Genomic DNA, 16,683 nt, shown 5'->3' with positions numbered 1-16,683 from the left:
CCATCCCTCGCGCCCGGCCACTCGCCAGACCCAGGTGGGGTCGCTGATTGACAGCTGACACCGCCCCCCCGGCACTCTCATTGGTCACTCCCCACGCCGATCAGCGCTCAGCGCCTCCGGGACCTGCTTCCCATTGGCGGGCTCCGCCCCCCCCCGCGCAGGAGTCATAAGGGCGGCGAGGGGGCGGGGCCCGCGGCTGAGGGGCGGGGTGGCAGCGGCTTAGCCCGCGAAGGCAGCGGCGGCTGGAGCGCTGGAACGGCGGCGGCTGGAGCGGGATGGGACGGAACGCGGCGCCAGGTGGGTGCGGGGCTCCGCTCCAGCCCCTCGTAGCCACTGTGCAGGGAGGGCAGGAGGGCGGGCGGCGGCCCTCACAGGGTCCTTTCCCCGCCTGCGAGGAGCGCGGAGAGGGAGCAGCCGCTTTTTAGCGGTCTCCAGCCCGCGGGGATAATCCCGGCGCTGCCCTGCGGAAGCCCCCTTTCTCCTCCCGGCCACGGCGGGGGCGCCGGTGGGTCACTCGGGAGCTGCTGGCTGTGCTCCGCTGGCCAGGGCTGAGCTGCCCGTCCTCGGGCCCTCTCGCCTCAGCTTTGTTCCGAGTCCTCCGCCGGCCTCGGCCCCTCGCCGGTCCCCGGAGCCGCGGGCGCGTTCCCCTTCCCCCCGCGCTCTCGGGGGGAGGCTGCGGAGCCCTCCGTGCGTGGGGTCGGGGACGGGCCCCCGAAGTGTTCCCCGTGTTCCCCGCAGCGCTCCGCTCGGGCAGCGGCAGCGCGGCGCCCTGTGCCTCAGCCGCCCGCCGCGGGGCTCGTTCCCCGCTCGTGCTCGCCCCCAGAGCGGCCCCGCGGCACCGCCGGCGCTTTCTGATGTCCAGCGCTCCTCAAGTGTTTAAGAAATAATCGTCTTTGGCTTTGAAGGGCGCTGGGAGTCCTTGACAGCTCGGGAAGTTTTAAACCCTTCCCCGCCCCACCACGTTTGGGGTTTTTTTTTAATTGTTTTTTTTTTCTACTTGGCTCTTAAGTAAATGTGTCGCTGAGAAGAAGCCTGGAGTCTGAGTGAGTGCAGGCTTGCGAAGACAGGGATTTATCTCAACTGCTCAATGTCTAGCACTGACCTGAAACCAGTTAAAAATGCTTTGTTTATTCTCTTTCTTTCTGATATAGTTAAGTATTCGCTGCAGATAACAGGAGAAGGGCTCATAGTTTTAGGCTGAGCAGCAATCTGTGAAGTGGGGCCAGTGCTTGAGTGATTGGATGCAGTTGTGAGATTCCTTGATAGAAAACACTTCAAAGCACAAATGGTGTAGTGTGTGTGCTGTTTGTGCAGGAATAGGAAAAAGCTGTAGTTCTTTGTGCCTCTTTTGTAAACTGCAGAGAATGAGGGGACAGTATTCCTATTAGAAAAAGATGGGGCAGATGATGAAAGCAGCCAGGAACTTCATGAAACTTTAAATCTGGGGATGAGGAGGTTCTTTTTTCTTGCCTATCATGCAAGACTGGCCTTCTTTTTAAAACTTGACTTAGGGAATCAAAAAATATTACATTTAGAGGAGACAGACTGTTGTTTTGACTTTGGCTGATACAGTATTTTCCATAAACTAATAGCGAGTGTACTTGAAGAGAGGAATGAAGTAATGGAATAAGGCTGCAGTTCTTATCCTCCAGTAGGCTGTCCCACACTACAGTGCTCTGTAGTTCAGATGCGAAGTTATGTGGCCTCTAATACATGGAAGCTGACTTGATACAAAATAGTTACGCTGCAGTAGTGCTCAAGCTGGAAATCTTTGAAAGTTACTGGTTACAGTGCTTGCAAACTTCAGTGATGGAAGATTAAACTCTGTGTCTGAGCCGTGGGACTGAGCTTTGTCAGTTGTTATGCTACGGCTTTTTGCCTTTTAAGTTCTCATCAGAAGAAAATATGCTAAGATGGAAAGACAGTTATCTGCCCACGGGCCCCAAGTCATTCTTAGTAAGAATTAGGATGTTTTATCTGTAGCTATTCATTTGAGACTAGGACCATACTATGTTTCCCTTAAGTGATGTGGAAACTTGACTTGTTTCCAGCTGAATTCTAGGGATGAGTTGTGCAAAGCAAACTTTTTCTGTCCCTTGCTGGAAGATTAGTTTTGTGTTTATATAGCTAGCGGCAGTATGAATGGAGTTATTAGGCAGTGAACACAGAGGTTTTGTTGTACATGAAATAATGTATAATTGAGCCAGTCCTCTTCTCGTTTTCCATGGCTATTTTCCTCAAATAAAGAGAAAATAGAAAACATTTTTTTTATCAGATACTGAAACAATAGTCCTGATTATACTCAATGGTTACAGAAATTGAATAGTCTTTGTTAATCTTCCTATTTGTCCGTGGAAGTATTAAAAATTACTTTACATGCCAGAAATAGAATTGCTTGTGCTTTAAAAAGGTATTTTCATAACAGGAATGAGTTACTGTGGCTTCATGTTTTATTTATATGGTATAACATGTGACATTTTGTAGTTAATAGCAGCATAAACCTGTTTTGTCTTTCAGTATATACCTTATGTGTAAAACATGCCTCAAGGGATCATGATTTTAGGAGTAGCAATATAAACTCCTAGTATGTCAGCTACTCTTTAGTGTGCCTACTTTAGCTCAGGTTTATTTACTTTATTCTTCAATGAGAAGGTACATGCCATTTATTTTTCTGAAACAAGAATAACACTGTCTGTGGGCAATATTGCTGCATGGAGGAAGGAGAAAGAAAAGCCATCATTTGACAGATGATAGAGTGTTTTGAAGTGTCTTATAAAGTGATGAGAAGGACAGGGTTTCTGGAAAGCTAACCAAACCAGAGCAGATACTTTGGTGAAGAATTCCAGAAGAGCTGGTGGTAGTTGAGTGTTTCCATCACTGTATCATTGTGACCTGGACATGAATTAGCTTTCATGCCTTTGCAAGTCTTTGTTTTTTGATTAAACTTCCTGCATGAGCAGTCACATATTAGTGTACTCTTTGTTCTTTTGAGCAGTCTCAGAGCACTGCCTTCCAGAGTTCTCTTGAGTGCTTTGTGTGAGGAAGAAGCAAAAAATACTGCTGCAGGTAATTTCAGTCTGCTCTTGCAGGCAGGCCTGTCTTTAGCTGATGTGTACTTAATGTTGTCTTGTAACTGCACTGCAATCTTGTATAATACAACTCTGCTTGGACTTTTCCATTCAAATGGAATGTGTTATTACTTCCTGGTTCATGTGTGGCTCCAGTTAAAATTATTAGACAAGTTGTGGTCATTACTTTTGAATTGTTTTTGTTTTATTTTTGCTTGCGTAGGATCCTGAGCCACAAGAAGTGTATCACATGAATTGCACTGCTGGTGTAAGATACTGACCAGGCTGTGCGTGCCCAGTGGGTTATGATACTAAGTTTTGTTAATTATCTCAATAGCAGAAATACATTATTATACAGTACTGATGGGGAGCAATTGGTTTTGTCAGGCTAATTTCTTAGTTCTCTAATCTTAATGGCATGCAGTGTGTGGAGATCATTGATAAGATCAGATTACGAATGTCTTCCAGTGTAGGATGTAACTGTACTTCACTTCCCTGTACAAGGAGCATGATGAGTCGCAGGCTGTCACTGCTTCTTCTCTTAAAAGAAAAGGTGGAGGTGGAGGGTGGCTATTAACTTCTCCATATGGAAGGCTCACATGCAGAATACCTGTAATCTAAGAAAAATTAGTGTCTCGACTGAGAATTAAATTGAAGCATCTCAAGCCTTTGCTCTGTAGCAGAGCTGCCACAGCACTTACATTCTCTCCGGAGAGCTTAGTCTGCCTTTAGAGGCAATAATGACAGTAACCTCGAGTTACACCAGAATTATTTGTTATATTTTAACCAAATGTTTTCCTTCGCATTTAAGTATTGTTTAGATCTAAGCCAACCTTTGATAAAAGTTGTTGAAATGTTGCATTGGGTTCTTTTCTTAACTGTAAAGCACAGTTGGTTTTTACCCCTCTTTTGAAAATTCAAATAACTGAAATATTTTTAGCTACTGATGGATGTAATTTCTTCTGCCACAATTTCTTCTTTCTTGGGAAGAAATTAAGAAATTTGTACAAACAGCTGGAGATGAAAATGGCAGCTTTTGTGCTGATTTAAGCTGCAAACTTGGAGCTTATCTTTGATTTCTTCATTACTGGTAGGTGAGGTAGCTGGAGAATTATTTTGAAGACTTCTAAGTACACTGGTAAATATTTGTTGGATTTGCTGGTTTTTATTTGTGTTAAGGATTTATAAGTGTCTGGAATTTCAACATATTGTGAATTAGTTTTTCTTTTCACATACTGAAATATTCTGCTATTGAACTGATGGTGTTTTCTGCATTAAGAAATGACCCAGAATGTATGAAGATTTTTTTTTTTTGTGGACCTCCCAGTTCAGCAGAATTTTAGTTACTCCTTCAAGATTCATGGAGCCCCTTCCTATCTAACAAATATCGTCTCTTTATTCTAACAGAGATTTGGTAGCCAAATTCAGTGATAGGGAACAGCATGAGTTTCTACTGAGTATAAAGCATAGCATGCCACATTTATTAAATATATTGGTTTTGAGTATTCGTTATACTCATGTCACTTGCATCCTTGAACTGATTTACATTTTCAAGTATATGTTTTGGAAGCAGAAAAAATTGAGTGTTATTCAGTACTTCAGCTGATGGATCCCAGGTTTCTTGGGCATATTCACAGTGGCAAGCTGCTTTGCTTGTAACAAGTAATAGTTGGAGAGCTTGTGTATGTAATGAGTGATGCGTAATACATCAAAACATGCTAATAGTAGCCAGTGAACGTTGGAATTAATTTCTTGATGTTGGTTTTGAAATCCCATAGTTGAAAAGGTCGGTATTGAGTGATGCTGAGGAAAGCCATTCATTTACTATGGACTTGGTGTTGTTGTAACAGAGCAACAGGCAGCTGTGGAGACTAATGTGCTAGAAGACAAGGCCGGCAAAGCTTGTTTTATTTTGAAACTTCAAACAGCCTTTGGAAACACTTCTTCAAGAAGTTCTTCTGCCTCATTACATGTGAATGGATAAATGAAGTTTGAACTTGTGAATTAGAAGGGGGGCATTAGTGGCAATGTGGCTTTTTAGTTTGTTTTTCTGCAGCAGTTAGGTCTTGCTGATGAGTTTTCTATAGAATGTTGAAATTCTCTGGAACTTGTATCAGCACAGATTTACTGCAGAGTTATTTCCTGGGAAAGTAGTGTTTTTCTTTATAAAGCTTGGCTGCTGCTTTGAATGCTTAAACAGCTGCAAACATGGACAAGAATGCATCACTTCAAATGAAGCCTTTGATTTCATGCTGAATTTGAAGACACTCTTGTATCAATGTTTTTTGCACATGGAATATTGAAGTTTCTTCTCACCTCTGCCTGCCGGCTTGAGCTGGAGAGGAGCTGCAGTTAAATCTTAGGTCATATTTAAATAGGACGTCTTGGTACAGTTACACAAGTGGTTTGGTTACAGTGTCAGGTTATTTGACTGAATAGTAGGAGAAGGGTATTTGCATTACTAGACAAGCAGATGTGCAAGCCATGTGCTTTCTATCCATTCTTCTTTTGGCAGAAGGAACCAGGAACTAGCATTTCAGCAGCTTCTTTCTTTTTTTCTTTTCTTTTTTTTTTTTGTCCCTAGATGGAGGAGATCCTGTCTCCTTCTGCTCAGCTAGCTTGCTTCTCTTGAAATTTTCCCTTCCAGTCCTGCAGGTCTTGTGCATGTTCACTGTAGCAGTCACTATGTTTATAACTAGTAAAGAGTTGTGAAGCTTGGGCATGGTAAGTGTGATATATCTGAAGGTTGAAAGGAGGAGGTGCAAGTGCCTTCCAGAGGAATGCCTGAGAACACACTGAGGTATAATCTTTCAGCCCTCACATGAAGTGTAGCATTTATAACATTTGCATCTGTCTCCAAGCACTGCTCATGCTCTTGTAGACTCTGCTGAAATTTCAGGTGTCCTTTGATTCAGTATGGGTAGCTCCACACAAGCACATAGTGAATATTAGGAGCTATACCTAGTTATAGCTCAAGCTATTCATGCTGTAAAGACAGACGTGCATGTCTAGTTGCTGAATTTCTGTACTGGATTTGCACTGGTATTGACAAGAGAAGCTTCTGTGTTGGTGGACTAAGTTAAGTGGGTGGTTAAGTTTTTAGCTTTAATGATTTTTATCATTAAAATAGCTGAAATAGCTGCATCTGAAATACTAATGTAACATCATTGGGATTCTGATTTTTTTTTTTTTTTCTAGCATACTTATCATCTTAGGGGAGAAGGTGTGTGTTTTGCAAAGTGCTGTTCTGGTTGCTGTACTAACAGTTCTGAGGTTCTTGGATCTGCAGCTTGCTGTCATGCTTAGTCACACAGCTGGCTGAAGCACTGTCTGACTACCTGGCTTGATGCTGGAGCAGGTTTAGCAATCTGCAGTAATTTCTGTGTCTTGGAGGGTGATGGCAAGTTTCTGTTCAATGGGATTTAGAACTATTTGCAAAAAGTGGGGAGAGGCAGTTAATACTCCACAGTTGGGGAAAATTTCAGACCTTCTGTTGTCTTAGCTGCTTGGAATGGACTAAATATTTTACATTATTTAGTAAATTGGTCCAGTTACTATTTCTGTGCATTATTAATGAAGGACAGAGTCAAATATTGTAACAGACTGAACTCTCATCTTAAACCTCTGGCTTTCTGAAATGTACAGAAATAAATCTTACATAGTATATAGTCCAATCTGCATGTTTCTGTTAGCCATTTTGTCTCTTAATCTGAAACTATGTGGCAGCAGTGAAATAACCACCTTTACTGGGTGGTATGTATTACTGCTGCCTGTGACAGCGACTGCTGAAACCCCAAATTTGTTTCCTTCTCTCCCTATTCCATGCTTTAAAATGAAGCTGTTAAATGTTTTGTGTGCCACTTCCTCATTTGCATTTTCTGTTCCACTTCCTCTTGCTGCAAACGCTCGCTGATGCATTTTTTCTGAAGTCTTTTACTTCCCTTTGAAACTCACTCCTATATCCTAGTACTCCCCGTAAAAAAGACAAACATTATGATGAGCTTCTGTTTTGTGTCATTTCTAGTAAAACCCACTGATGTCTTATATTTAGATAGTGAAATACTTGGAGATGTAAAAAGTCTCCAGCAAAAACCACAACAAAAACCCTTCCCAGTTGCCACGTACATCCCCGAAAAAATTTAAAATGGAGGGAAGTAGATGCAAGACATGAAGTGTAAATCCTTGCCAAGTGTAAATCCTTCTTCCCTTAGCTGAGTGAACTGCTTACTATCAAATTTCTTTAAGCCACAGAATGTTGGTTTTGGCAGGAACATCAGAAAGAGTTTTCTTTCTTTTAAACAGTTGTTGTTTGGAAAACAAGCATATGTTTGGCATCATCATAGACTTCTAAAAGAGGAAAAAGTGATTTTATTTTTAAAACATGTAGTAGAACTGTATTTTCAGCAGAATCAAATGTTAAATGCTTCTGGAAGCTTAAATATAATAGTGTGTCCATACAGTGGGTTGTCAAGGTTGAAACAACAAGCACAGTTAGCCCCAAAGCTGCTAAATGCTAATCCAAGTTTGGCAAGTGTTTTTCTCAGCCAACTGAGCTGAGGAAGTGGGAGAGGCACATAGGCAGCTTGTAATAATCAAGTTTTTTAAAGTGAACTTAAATTTTGAGGTTCAGTTATTAAAAATGCAGCCTTATTTTATACTTTTGGTAATGATGATGTTGACTGCAAGACCTGTGACTCCAAATCTGTAGTTTGAGTATCCCCACTATTATTCATCTTGGTGGAATTATTGCTGTTAGTGCTTTTGAATATGAAGCATTAGAAAGTATACTGAATTAAGTTTTGTGAACCTAAGGGATGACAGTCTAAATAGTGAACAGCTTTGATTTGTTGGTCAAAGATCACTTTGTTCATGCCTCAGAACAATAAGCACAGCATAGAGCAGTGTGGGTTACTCAAATGAGTTTGTGTAGGTTCATTCACTTAGAGGGATAGGCTAAGAAAGGAGAAGAATGACATGTTTTAGCACTGGGTGGGGAAACATCAGGAGATTGAACTGTTAGGGTGAGAAGTATGGATGTTCAGTCTAGAGGAATAAAACTAGTGAATTTAATTTAGGTTACTGAGAGTTGTTATAATCTCTTTAAAATGTTTAACCTGATATTTTAGAGCTAAAATATAGTGGAAACCTTCAAACAAAAGCTTGTCTGAAATATGAAGCTTGAAGGACAAGAGTTCTTTTGTCAGAAGTGTATTTTTGAGGCTTCTAAATCCACTTTGAACAAAATACTAAAATAAATGTAACTGTAGGAAGATAAGACTGTAGAAGTAATTGAATTCTACTGTGGATTAGTTAATTTGCATTATATTAGTAATGTTCTCTGAATACACCTTCCATACTTTTTTTTGCTCATTTCTGCAGGTGTATAATGAAGTGTTCATCCTCTTTTCTTGTTCAAAGCATATAGGACTTGATGATATAAATCAGATTCTTATTGGATATTAAATGAGCAAACTTGGCCAAAGTGGCAATCTTAAGCAGTATGTTTTTTTTGTAGGCTTGAAACAGCTTCTGGTGATTCTGCATATAAGTGACCTGTGGAACAGCTGGCCTATAAGAAGTAGTTTTGTTGCAGAACAGACTTATTTACATGTTAACTTGGTAATAGGCTATGCCTAAATAAATGTCTTTCTCAAGGGCAAAATATCTCTGTACTGTTGTTATACTTGAAAATGAGGTAGTTGTGAAAACATCGACTCTTGAAAGTGTTGAGGGCACTCATCTCTTTAAAAAAAAAGTGTGATTCCCATGATAATCTGCCACAAGGTTTTCTAAAATAACAAAGCCAGTATTCATCTGCACTGTGCAGAAGGAAAGACTGTATCATTTGGGATCAGATGATAGCTTTAAGTGGTACTTCATAAAGGGGGCTTTGGGAAAAATAACAAACCGACAAACCCCAAACATCAACAAAACCTCCAAACAAACAAGGTTCCGTGTCTTCTTGGATGAGCTGTTATAGTTCATTTTACTTGATGCAGAATTTGTCAGAAGTTTTATAACCTGTAATAACATGAATGATCAGCTCAAATGATTGTGGTGCTTACACCTCCTGAGCACTCCTTGGTCAGAGGTCACATCTGAAGAGCTACATGAGCATTTCAAACCGAGGTCAGGTGTGGTAGAAGAGTAAAGGCATCAAGTTCTGCATCTGCTGTGGCTTTACTTGCAACCTTCCACCCATCTGCAGTGCATGTGCTGGTGCTCTTTGAGCAAAAGCTTAATGCACGGCATATCAGTAGTTTTAATTGAGCCTCCCTGTTTGGTTGTATTTTATTCCTGCCCTGCTCTCTGGCCAGCACCAAGCAGCTGTTAAATAAAGAGGGAAAGAGGAAGCCATGTGTCATAGCTGGGCAGCTCTGGTCCTGCCCTTTGGGAAGTGGAGCTGTTACTCTTTAAAGCATTGTGTGGTTTCTGTATTTTATATGGAGGTGGGAAGAGGTGGATTTGAAGCTGTGCCAGGTTTCTTGTGTCTTTTCTCTCTTCCCATCCCAGAATGAAGTGGTCAGTAATATCCAGAATATTGTTGCATCCATTTCCAAATGTAAGCCACACATTGCTCTGGAGCTGTCAGCTGCTGCCTGGGCAGGCATGGCATTGCCCTGGGACATGGCATCCCTTCTTTCCTGTGGCACATCCTCTGCCTCCACTCCTGCCTATATAGGATTAAACAGAATAGCTGCTCTTCAAATGAAAAAAATTCTTGCATGTTTATTGGCAGCCCATGTTTTTCAGACACCAGTTTCCACATTAAATGTTTATTTTTTTTCCCAAAAGTCAAGATATTTTGCATCTTACATGATGTAAATCTTTATTTAACTATTGGAAATCTAATTTATTTATAGTTTTCAAAATGTTAATAGAGGAAGGCAAAATTGAAATGGGTTTTTAGAAGACTGAGGAAGGGATGCAGACAAGAAACCAATCCAGAACAGGATAATTTACCTGCAATCACATTATTATGGAGATATCTGAGATGTATCTGAGATTACTTGTATGCATTAAGTAATTTAGGTTTTCTTTGTGGTCACATCATATCTTAGTTATTGTTTTGAAATCTGTTAATAGAAATTACTTTGTAAGATGCTGGTTTGTGGCCGCTAACTGCCTCTTCTTCCTCCTCCCCAGTAGAAAATACTAAACATGGCTGTGAATGTCATAGTGAAGTAATCTGAAGGATAAGATTTATTGAATTTATGGGAATATGTAGTATGAACAGGTAAACTAGTCTCTTTAGTTAGTATCAACTGTGTGGTGTTGAATCTGATGGTAAGGCAGACCTGGATGGGTTATATGATTAGGATAATGGAGTAGATATTTTTCATTACCCATGTTAAAAAAAGTATTTTAAAATTCCTTTTTATGAAAACAGGTCTTAATTAAAACCATAAAAATCCCATGGTAACAGCAGGCATGATTGTTTTAAGCCACTTCAGCCTTCTTTTCAAAAGAAAAAGTGGACTTTATTTCACATACTTCTGGATTTCTGGTGATTTGTTTGATCTTCCTAAACTGCTAAGCTCCTCTACATTGAGTGAGATTTGAGGTCCAGATCCATGCTAAACTGCTTTAGTTTAACTGGCTTGCAAATAAAAATGTTTATAACAAAAAAGACCCAAAAGAAACAAACAAAACTGTCTGTTGCATTTGGCCCTTTAAAAACAGGAGGAGGGAGGGAAAAAAGCCCTAGAGAAACTGGGATAGACTTGAAACATGTAGCTAATGCTAAGGTATGCATGGGTAAGGTATGTTAAGGTATGAAAGTCTCTTTCAAGAACAGCTTTCCAGCTGGGATGAAATAAGGAGTAATTCAGTACATAAGTTTCACCTGTTAAAATGCTTTCATTTCTGTCCCTCCCTTCTCACCCACCTTATTTCTTTGCATAACAATGTCCTTGATTGAACCCCATAGGTCATTAACTGTTGAATTGCATTGAGTTTTAATTTTATAAATGGTGGCTCTTTAATGATTAATCTGTATGATACCTGTCTGAAAACAATTTATATGGTTTTTAAGACTTTAAAATTGCAGGAAAACCCAAACCCCATGGTTTTCACAAATATCTTCCTAATGATAAAAACGTACTGGTTTTATGAATAGAGAGAGATCTGTATCTGTAGGTACACAGGGCTTTATAAATGAAATAACTACAGCATTAGCTACATGCATACATAGGTATGTGCATATGAGAGAGCTGTTTATGAGAACAGAATGTTTCAGTTGGAAGGCACCTACAGCCCTTGTCCAGTCCATCTGCCTGACTGCTTCAGGGCTGACCAGAAGCTAAAGCATGTCCTTAAGGACATTGTTCGAATGCCTCTTAAACACTGTCAGGGGTTGAGGCATCAACCACCTCTCTAGAAAGCCTGTTTGAGTGTGTGACCCCTCCCTTGGTGATGAAACACTTCCTGCTGTCCAGACTGAACCTCCCCTGGTGCAGTTTTGAACCATTCCCAGGTATCCTGTCACTGGGTCCCAAGGAGCAGAGCTCAATACTTATCTTTTGACATCCCTTCCTTGGGAAGCTGTGGAGAGCAATAAGGTCACCACTCAGCCTCTGTTTCTCCAAACCAGACAAACCCCAAGTCCTCAGCCACTCATTACAGAACTTTTCCTCACAGGCCCTTCTCCAGCTTTGTTGAACCTCTCTGGACACATTCAAGCACTTTCACAACCTTCATAAATTGTGCAGCCAAGAACAGTAGACAGTCCTTGAGGTGAGGCCACAGCAACACTGAATGCAAAAGGGCAATCTCCTCCTTTGCCTGGCTGGTGATGTTGTTTGATGCATCCTGAGATGGGGTTTGCCCTCTGGTCTGCCAGGGCTCACTACTGACTCAGACTGAGCTTGTGCCCACTGTGTAATCCAGATTCCACTCTCTCCCAGTTTATACTTGTGTCTGGCATTACTTTGTTTATAACACAGTCTGGCATTTGGACTTGTTAAATTTCGTGCTACAAATCATAGCCCAGTGTTCCAATCTCTGTAGATCCCCCTCCGCAAAGCTCCCTGCTCCTCAAAAAGCCAAAAGCACCTCCCAGTTTGGTATCACCAGCAAACTCAGTAAAGGTGCACTGCACTCCTGCATCCCGATCATTGGGAAGTACAGGAACAGGACTGGCCCTGGAACTGATCCCTGAGGAGCACTGCTGGGGACTGGTCACCAGCTGGATGTAGCCCCCTTCACTTTACAGCCCTTTGAGCTCTGCCCTTCAGCCAGTCCTTCACCCAGCACACCATGAACCCACTCGTCCTGCAGCTGGACAACTTGTCCAGAAGGATGCTGTGAGAGTATCAAGTTTTCCTAAAAACCCAGAAAAAGACATCTACTGCCTTCCCTTCACCTACTAGATGTGTGACTTTATAGGAAAAGGTTACCAAATTAGTTTATTAGTTATGACTTTCCTTTTGTGAGCTCATATTGACTGTGCCTGATAATTGCATTATTCTTTAAATGCCTTTCAGTATTACCCAGTGTAATTTTTCTTCCATAATTTTTCCAAAAGCTGAAGCTACATTAATAGGTCTGTAGTTTCTTGAATCTTCCTTCATACCCTTCTTGTAAATTGGAGTAAAACTAGATCTGGACCAGCAGGGACCTCTATCAACTCTAAAGACTTTTGGTAGGTGATGGACAAGGGTGCTGCTGAAGCATCCACTGGCTCCTTCAGAACTCTGGGATGAATCCTATCATTCCCCATGGAATTGGAAATATTCAGCTGATACATCTGATCCCTTAGAATTTCAGTGTCCACAAATAGAAACTCACTGTTGCCACACTCATGGTCTTCCAATTTGGGACTGGGCAGCCCCAGATCCATCAGTATTGTGGCTGAGGCAACCTGACCAGCAGGTTGAGGGAGGTGATTTTTCAACTTCTACTTCACTATTGTGAGATCCCACCTGCAGTGCTGCATCCAGCTCTGAGGCCCCCAACCTAAGAAGGATGTGGACATGTTGGAACAAGTCCAGAGGAAGGCCATGAAAATATTCAGAGGGCTGTACCACATCTCCTGTGAACACAGGCTTGGAGAGATGGCGTTGTTTAGCCTGGGGAAGAGAAGGCTTTTTGAGACAGCACAAGAGGTAAGGGCTTTATACTGACAGAGCGTAGATAGGAAGAAGTTCTTTGCTCAGGGGTGGTGAGGCACTGGAACAAGTTGCCCAGGGGTGTTGTGGATTCCCCATCCCTGGAAGTGTTCAAGGCCAGGTGGCTTTGAGCAGCCTGGGATAGTGGAAGGTGTCTGCCCATGGCAGGGGGTTTGGGACAAGATCATTAAAGTCACTTCCAACCTAAGCCATTCTGTAATGGAAAAAACCACTGAACGCCATTGTTTTGAATTCACCCCTAGCAGTCGCTTAATCATCTCCCGCAAGTCCAATGTTTTGTTTTAGACCTCTTGCTATTTATGTACTTTAAAAAGCCATTTTAAGGGATCATAAAGCAGTTCCCAATGGAAGCAAGCTTCATATCTCAGTTATTGTTTTTAAACAAAGGATGTGGCCTCTTAGGAGAACATAATAACAGGGAAGGTGAAATTTTTTCTATACCCAGCTCTACATCACAAAGCATTATTCTTTCTGCTAGGGTAAAGGATGTGCTTTCTAGTCTCCAAACATTAAATCTGAGTGCACTTATGTTTTTTCATTTCTCTTTCACCACCAAGCTGTGGGGAAATTAGCCATGGAGTGGTGTGAGTTGTTGCTTTCAGCTAGATCCAGATGTAAAAATATGTCTTGGCCATGAATGGGATGTGCTGGAGAGAGCAGCTGCTTGCTTGATCCAGGCTGTGACCATCTGCATAATTCCGATTCCATGGAATTCAAGTTGGCTGTCAGCTACAGCAGTGCTGAGTCGTTTAGTAGGACCTTGGTGCTGCTTCCTTCCCTGTTGAACTTCTTTATTGGTGTGGTGTTTTTTCCCCTTTTTAAAAACCACATCAGTTCTGTTTAATTTCTCTTTTTTTTCTGGACATTCTGAAACCTACTAGATTTTATTTCTCAATCTTGAGGTGTCTCATTTGTGGTTTATGTGTGTGTATATATGGTATTTTTGGCTAATGCTTTTCAGCAGGGTTCTGTGGCCTGTGCTGATTCATATTTGTCTTACTCTGCCACTTCTCTCTAACATTATGAAACTGTAGAGTACAACCTGCATGACCTTCTACTATTTCTACATATTTCTATGTAAAAGTGAAGAAAATATTTTGTTCAGCACAAGGTGAAATCTGCTATTTGATTTGAATGTTGGCTGTTAATGACCTGACAGCATTTTTGGATTGATTTTGTCACCTAATTCAGGTACTTTAATGAAGCATTTAGCTTGAAAGTCACATCACCTAGCCTTGGACTAATCCCCTTAATGAACCTACAGGTTTTCTGTCTGGAGTACTTACACAAAGCATCTGTCTAGATGTTCGTGCTTTTTAGCAGTGCCTTGTAACAACAAGAAGTGAGGTTGAATGCTTCAGAAAGTACAATTTGAGGGACCTTTCTATTTCAGGAAACATATTCTTAAATATTAGTAATTGAAAAACTGTGCTATGTAATGCTGGGTGGGTAACAACTGTAATTAGAGAAGCTGTCTGCTGAGGATGACCCATTTTTAGAGTTGTTACATGAGAGTGGGGATCCACTTGGGTAAAGCCATCAGCATTCCTTTTGTGAGGCTTCAGGGAGACAATCTCTACAGGCTAGGAGGGAGCTCCTTGCTATTCTGTAAAGATGTGTACTCTCACTTTCTGGAGAAGAGTGCAGGGCTGTGCTGGAGATGGAGCAGGCTGATACACGGAAGACTTGTACTGTGATATTAGGGTTGTTATCTGTGAAGAATTTAGGGATGGTGAATGCTGCCAGAAAACCTTTTCAAGTGTTTGAAAACATTTTGATATTGATATCCCATCTGAAATCTGTTCCTTTTCAGAGGTATTGGCCTTTTGTCTTTCCTGGTGGTGAAAGAACCCTCTCTTTTTGGATCAAAGACGAGAGCTACTTCCTGTCTCTTGTGGTTGGTACTAGTGATTTGTGGTATAATCTTTGTTTGGCTTCATTTGCAGTAAAGAGTCAGTGCTGACGATAGAAGAGTGTTGTAGTCCTGGACAGGCCTCTTGTTGAGATGCCAAAGAGGTGATAGATGTAGGGATGGTCATGGATCTTACCAGCAAAGAATGTCTGACAAACCACTGCTGTTACTGGCTGGCTTGTAGGCTTGATGGGTTGGCTTTTGTAGATTGCAAAATCTCTGAAGATCAAGTGTTTAACCTCAGATAAATTCCACAGGATGTGTAGGATTTTGCAAGCCTGCTGTTTAGATGGGTTTCCTCTGTCCAGTACTGAAGGATTTCTATACTCAGTCAAGTAGTGAATATTTGTACCATAATCCAGTGTGTGAAATGTAATAAAAGAGTTGCCAGGTACTCCACACAGGTTGGATTTTTTTACTTTATCTGCTTGTGCTCTGAAGAAAAATTTAAAGAACTTGAACTTGTTTGTTCCTTGAAAGGAATCGGTGGCAAAGGACACACTGGGTGTGGTGACTAAGTCTGACTGTCAGAGTGGTTTCAAGAAGATGAAGAGTGGGAAAGTATCCCTTGAGGGCTTGTCAAAGGGCAGACTGCTCTCTGCACTCCAAGTACAGTGTTTATCCCAAGTAATTTTGCATTTCTGGATGTTGTCATGGATTAGACAACAGTGAGTGAATCTTTAATTAAAGACCACCTGGAAAACGTGAGTTGCCATGTCTTTATGCTGCTCCTGTTCTGTGCTCAAATTTAAGACTGGGATATGGAACAATCTAGTTTAGAGATTTAAAGATAAGAAACTTTTGACTTGTCTTGATCAATCTTATGAAAGCTGCTTAGATGCACTACTGAGAGGCCCCTCACTTTTAAGTAACTGATTGTATGGCTCTTGTACAGAAAAGCCCCCATGCCACTCTAGAAATACATAAGATCAAGGGGGATCTAACCACTAATTTATGTGAGGTTCTACTCTTTGAAGACTTCAGAACCTGTCTGGGTTTTCCAAATGTGTGTTGCAGAGTTACAGTAGTTTCTAAGATTGAATTTCATGCTTTTAAGATTGAATACATGCACAAATTTAACAAGGCAAACCAGTACTGAAGTTTTAAATCACTTCCTTTTTTTGTGTGTATGTATTGGTAATGCTGTTACTTGAATTCAAACTATAGTGGTAAGCTTTGGTTCTCCATATATGAAAACATATTAAAAAACCCTCTCCCTACCCCAGAAAGCAGACTTCAAAATAAAATCCCTTTTTCACCATTTTCATGATGACCTGCCATTTGGATACTTTTAATCCTCAATCTGTGTAAAAGTTATGTCTTGCATTAAATCCTTTATGTTTTTTTTCCTGTGGATTTCTGAAGTAATCCTCTGTGTGCCATATAGCTTGTTCTTCAAATTGCTTGCCTATAATATCCTCATTTCTAGGAGTTTTGTTTAGAAAGCTTTAAAACATTGACTTTAAACAAAATTCAGCTGGATATAAATTTCTTATCAGAAGTCAGCGTTACACATTCTGTGTGTCTAAATTCTTATCCTGTTGAAACTGTTTAGTACTTTCTGTAATTTAGT

General features: G+C 41.1%; 1 protein-coding gene across 1 annotated transcript in view; it reads left to right on the top strand.

Annotated features, from left to right (window-relative positions):
• Positions 1–227: 227 nt before the first annotated feature.
• WASF3 (WASP family member 3) overlaps positions 228–16,683 on the top strand; it is a 63,444-nt gene continuing 46,988 nt past the window's right edge. The window contains exon 1 of the mRNA XM_041416059.1: positions 228–297. The gene's annotated coding sequence lies outside the window, so the exon portion shown is untranslated. The remainder of the gene's footprint in view (positions 298–16,683) is intronic.

This window comes from Onychostruthus taczanowskii, unplaced genomic scaffold (genome assembly GCF_017590055.1).
Source record: "Onychostruthus taczanowskii isolate IOZ18803 unplaced genomic scaffold, ASM1759005v1 scaffold50, whole genome shotgun sequence".
Taxonomy (NCBI): Eukaryota; Metazoa; Chordata; class Aves; order Passeriformes; family Passeridae; genus Onychostruthus; species Onychostruthus taczanowskii.
This window is presented reverse-complemented; position numbering and strand designations above follow the sequence as displayed.